The 5,846-nt window shown below is 47.4% G+C and overlaps 1 pseudogene; it reads right to left on the bottom strand.

Moving 5' to 3' along the window:
* Window positions 1-2,632: 2,632 nt before the first annotated feature.
* Window positions 2,633-5,536, bottom strand: LOC123042942 (uncharacterized; annotated as a pseudogene).
* Between the last annotated feature and the right edge of the window lie 310 nt (window positions 5,537-5,846).

Raw genomic sequence — 5,846 nt, 5'->3', positions numbered from 1 at the left:
CCAAGCTTCTGGCATTCACTGCTAGGGAAAAGCCTAGCAGCAGCGCGGGTTTTGGGTGTATCAGTAGCGCGGGTGCCCGCGCTACTGATACGGCGCCACGGCTAACTTGTAGCAGTAGCGCGTGTTGACACATGCTATTGCTATACATGGTTAGCTGTAGCTTGCGTTGCAGACATCGCTACTGCTAATTAGCTGTAGCGGGTCTTATACCCCGCGCTACTGCTATTACTTTCAAAAACAAAAAAAATCTTGATCCCGTGTGTGTTTTCAATGGTAGCAGTGGTTTGATCTAGCGATGATTGGCGTCGCTGGAGGCATGAACGGACAGCGGAAGACCAGATCCAGCAGTGGCTGTTGTAGAGGGCCCGTTTCTATGGCAGAGCCAGGCCGCGGCGTGGGGCTCCTCTTTAGGATAGCCATACAGAGATTTGAATCTATAATACCTAAATAGTTCATCCCCACTATCTTATTTCTCTTGACATGCAACCTATCCACCTCACTACATGTGCACCACACATGCCACCTCGCTTCCAGGTCATCACAATTAAGTGTCGTCAGTATTGCAGAGGAGGAAGCTGATAGATCAGCATTACACGATTTAAAGAAAGAAGGCTGGAGTATTTCAAAATTGATTAAGGGATTTAAAATCTCAAAGGTTAGGAGGGAGGCTAACGTGGCAGCCCACTTATTAGATAAATTTAGCTTTTGACAATAAAGCGGACGGTATTCTTATGAATGATGTTCCGCCATGTGTGGTGAATTCTGTAACAAATGATAGTAGCATCTCTGTTGTTTAATTAATATATGAGGTTGGGTTCAAAAAAAAAAAGTTCTTGCTATGGCGCTACAACGGTACAACCCTTTGTGCTCCCAAATTAACTCCCCCACCTGCTGCTGCGCCTGTTTATCTTCATCTTCTCCCCCCATCAACACAATCCACCAGCACAATTTGATGCATATTCTCCTTTGAGGTTCCGGAGCTGCACAATTAATTTGGAAGCCCGAACGAGCATATTCTCCGCTTCCCATCCCTGACCGCTTGCGTCTATTCTCATCCATCCTCCGTTCGGCTTTCCCCAATCCGAGGGCATCTTCTCCGCTTCCATCCTCACCCTGCTTTCTTTCCATAAGGAATTGCACTAGTAAAAAACGGGCCTATTGTCCCGGTTCGTAAGTGCCTTTTGTCCCGGTTCCTGAACCGGGACTAAAGGGTCGTTACTAATGCCCTGACCCTTTAGTCCCGATTCAAACCAGAATCGGGACAGATGGGCCTCCACGTGGCCTGTGCGCCGAGCCCCGGCAGGAGGGCCTTTGGTCCCGGTTTCTGGCACCAACCGGGACCAATAGGCATCCCACGCGTCAGCATTTCTGTGGCTGGGGTTTTTGTTTTTTTTGAAGGGGGGGGGGTTGGGGGTTTTGGGGGGTTAATTTAGGTATTTCATATATTGTGTTAGCTAGCTAATTAATAGAGAGAAGTGTCCTCTCTTATGTCCGTGCTTGGTCGACGCTATGTACTATACATACGTATAGAGAGGACTAGACACGCTAGCTAGCTAGTAAGCAAACGAAGGAAACAGAAGATCGTCATGAACATATATGCATAGAGAGAGAAGTGATATCGACCACCTCTCCTTCTCCGAGAGATTGGTCGAACAACAAGTTCTCGTATATCTATCCGACACAACCGACTACATATATACAATAACTATCTCTTACAAATATAATCTCCTAAACTACGGACGCATGGTCCACATAGTATTCTCCGTCTTCAGCGATCACGTGGTCAAGAAAGAATGCCGCCAATTCCTCTTGAATTGCTCACATGCGATCTGGTGCTAGGAGTTCATTCCGCATCCGAAACATCTAATTTGAAGAAGGGGGTCAATACATCTATATGAATGAATGAAACTCAACACAAATGATGGTAATAAAATAAAATTGTGAATATTGTTATTTACGCACTTCATATTGTTTGTCAGAGTAGCCCCATTCACAGGTCGTGTGGCGGATGGACTCGCAAACGTAGTATCCACAAAAATCATTCCCTTGTTCCTGCCGCAACCACTTTACAAGAAATAGAGGTCAATCAAACTGATAAGCAAGAATGCCAAATGGTATTGATGAAACTAGCGCTTGAATCACTAGGAGATGCGCGGAACATGCTACTATAGTACTTACTTTCGGGTGTCTAAATTCCAGCTTCTTCGGCAATCCCGGAGCTTTTCTGGTGAATTTTCTCCAAACCCTGCCAGATAAAGAAAACAATTACTTGATATCAAGAAATGAACAAAGTTGCTGATATGGTGGATAATGATTGATTTAACTTACTTCTCGAGGATTTCAGTCATGTCCGCATACTCCTGGGGATCTTTTCGTCTAGAGTCCAAGATAGTTACTACTCCCTGCTCAAGCTTAATCTCTAGGAGAATATAGTGGAACCTGTGCACGCATGCATAACTCATCAATTACATTATTATAACCTTGACTAATATATAAGGGAAACCGAATATGCACAAGACAGTAACACTCACTTGAAGTTGTAAGGAAAGAGTATTATATCTTTGTTTTCATTTAATACCAACGATCGTAGAAAGTTGGCCTCGGTATCTGCGGCATGAAATTTAACCTCAGTTGCATCTATGAGATTTGTGTTAATGAACCCAATATCACCGACTTGTCTTTTCTTCAATTCGACGATCTTCAATCTGCATAATATAGTGAGGATAATTATAAATACATGCAATGAAAGAGCTGAGCTATATAGAGAGACTTAATGACAGAAGTAGTACTACTTACAGACAGTAGCAGGTGACCGTTGCTTTATCGAGGGCCAATTGATTGAAAAACTGAAAGAACTCAAATGAAACAGGCAACAGATCAATTCCAACGAGGTCATGCTCCTTTTTAACTCTCACATACAAAGTATTCCTCCCCCCAGACTCTCTGCAGATTTTCATGTACCAATCATGCAATCTTCGCATCATCGTTGTTAGAGATCTTTCATCTTTGATGAGAGGCTTCCCGTACTCGTATCGGTGTACCACCTCCAAGAAATCATAATGTACATCGTCGGGCATGTAATCTCCAAGATTGCTATAACCGGGCACCATGCTCGGAGCATTAGCGACGATGCCGCTAGACACCTTGAGCGGGGGGCACGATTGGTCAGCTTGTTCGCCGAGCTGGGCAATTTGTTTCCCAGCTCGTCGTTCTTTTATCCTTTGATCACTGACAGTACTTCTCGACCGCGACGCTTTGACAAATGTCTTTCCAATAATGCGCTCATAGTTTCCTTTCGGCGGAGACTTTGGTAGTTTTGTCAGGGCAGCCAGAGTGCGCTTCGCTTTCACCGGATCTACCTTCTCCTCCGGAGGTGGATGTCTCTGTGCGTTCAACCCTTTAAACCAGTCCTCCACTTCGGTTCGCACGATCTTCGCGTTCTCCTCCGGAGTCATCTCGTATGGTAACTTCTCTGGAGTCTTCAGAGAAGGACCGAATCTGTATGTCCTCCCGCCTCTGGCTGTAGTGCTAGACGCCTGCAGAGAAGACGGAACGGCTGTCTTCTTTACTTGCTTACGAGGCGGAGGAGAAGGACTACGACGCGCCGGAGCAGCGGCGGGTCTCTTCCGCCCTTGCCGACGAGGCGGAGAAGGAGGAAGCTGCCTGCTCGGGCGCGCCAGCGCATGCGGAGAAGGAGGCGGAGTGCCTCCACGCGCCGGAGAAGGAGCCCGAGTGCCCTGATCGTCACTCGCCGGAGGAGGAGGCAGTGGAGGAGGCGGAGTGCCCTGACTCGCCAGAGGAGGAGGAGGAGGCAGAGGCGTCCAGTTCAGAAGGTTGATGAGCTCCTTCCGCCATAGGCATGGATTCTTCAGAGCAAGACCCAGCCGAGTCTCCCCTTCACCGGTAGGGTGGTCAAGCTGGAGGTCCTCAAATCCCTCCCTTATTTCATCCACCATCACCCTAGCATATCCTTCTGGAATTGGCCGGCAGTGAAAAGTTGCGCCGGGTTCAGTAGGAAAAACAGAGCCAACAGCCGCCTTGACCTTCATATTAATCCATTGCGTCATAAGTTGGCAATTGTGAGACTCCGTGATAGCATCCACGGGATAGCTGGCAGGAGCCTTCAAGACATGCTCTGGCTGAAGCAGCTCGGTGGAAGCCACGCGGCTTCTCTGCTGAGATGGCGGGTAGCTTCGGGGGAAGCTTCGGCAGTTCGTTTGCTGTGATTTGCTTCTCGTTCCTCTATCGCTTGTACCCTTGCGTGCAGCGCCTGCAGTTCGGTCTGCTGCACTTTCTTCCTCCTCTCCTGGATTTGTAACCGCCTGCGTTCGGAAAACCAGCCTTCCACGGAATGGAGCCTGGTGTGCCTCGTGTCCGTCCAGGGTGCTCAGGATTTCCGAGGGCCTTTGTGAGCTCGTCGTTCTCTCTGTCTGGAAGGAACGTCCCTTTCTGCGCTGCATCGATATAGTACTGAAGGTTCTTGAAGGGTATGTCAAGTTGCTTGTCCGTCCAAACGAACTTCCCTGTTACATGGTCCAAGGTTCCGCCAACCCCAAAGAACCAAGTCCGGCAACGGTCTGGCCAGTTCATTGTCTCTGGTTCGATCCCTTTATCAAGCAGACCAGTCTCAGCCTTTGCCCACTTAGGCCAGCCTTTGAGGTAACCACCTGACCCCGTGCGATGGTGAAGCTTCTTCTTCGCAGCATTTTTCTTGTTTGTCTCCGACATCTTCTTACTATTATCCGATGTCTTGTGGGCTACAAATGCGGGCCATCGATCTTTGATCTTCTCATATTTGCCGATGAATTGTGGTGTCTCTTCTTTGTCGACAAACCTTTTCAGCTCATTCTTCCACCTCCTGAATAGCTCTGCCATCCTCTTAAGAGCAGTAGACTTAATTAATTGCTCTATAACCGGCTTCTCCGGATCCTCCTCTGGCAGTAGGGTGAAATTTGCCTTCATCTTATTCCAAAGATCATCTTTCTGCATATCATTGACATAAGACACCTCAGGGTCTTCTTTAGCCGACTTAAACCATTGGTGGATGCTGATCAGGATCTTGTCCCTAACAAGAACCCTGCACTGAGCAGTAAATGCATCCTTTGTCCGGATGGGTTCAATCGGTAGGCCGTCGCACGCGATTGCTGTGATCTCAAACCTTTCATCCTCGCGCAACTTTTTCTTCGGGCCTCGTCTCTTTACCGAAGTTGTGCTTGATCCAGAGAGGTAGAAAAAAGAAGAAAGACGAGAGTTAATTAATATGTGTACATACCAAAACAATGAATGCATCAATTAGCTAGTCTCAGCACAGGCTTAACTAAATATTTACATGGCCGGACTCTGTTAGGTCACTGGAGCCGTCACCCTGTTCTTCCAGACCTGCTTCTTCACCCCGCTGTTCTTTCGGACCTGCTTCTTCACCTTGCTGTTCTTCTAGACCATTATTGTCGTTAAGAAAACATGACATGACATCACCTCCGTCTAAGATTATGTCCCGCAACCTCTCTTCTGCTTCCTCGTATTGTCCGTGCTCCATTGTTTCTGCAAATATATATTACAACATGGCAATTATTACACAAACATGACAGCACGTGGATATATTAGTTTGGGTGTCCTCGAGAGTTTTGACTGCCGAGGGGTAATATCGACAATGATGAGATACATACACGGGAAAATAATGTTATCGGGGAGCGGGTATATCGACCCCCCCCACGTGTTGAAGTTATCGGGAGGGGTTTATATGGACAACGACGACATACGTACATGGGAAAATAATATTACCGGGGAGGGGGTATATCGACCCCCCCACGTGTTGAAGTTATCGGGAGGGGTTTATATCGACAACG

This window comes from Triticum aestivum, chromosome 2B, assembly GCF_018294505.1.
Source record: "Triticum aestivum cultivar Chinese Spring chromosome 2B, IWGSC CS RefSeq v2.1, whole genome shotgun sequence".
In the NCBI taxonomy this organism is placed as follows: domain Eukaryota; kingdom Viridiplantae; phylum Streptophyta; class Magnoliopsida; order Poales; family Poaceae; genus Triticum; species Triticum aestivum.
The sequence above is the reverse complement of the archived record's forward strand: the minus strand, read 5'-3'. Positions and strand labels throughout refer to the sequence as shown.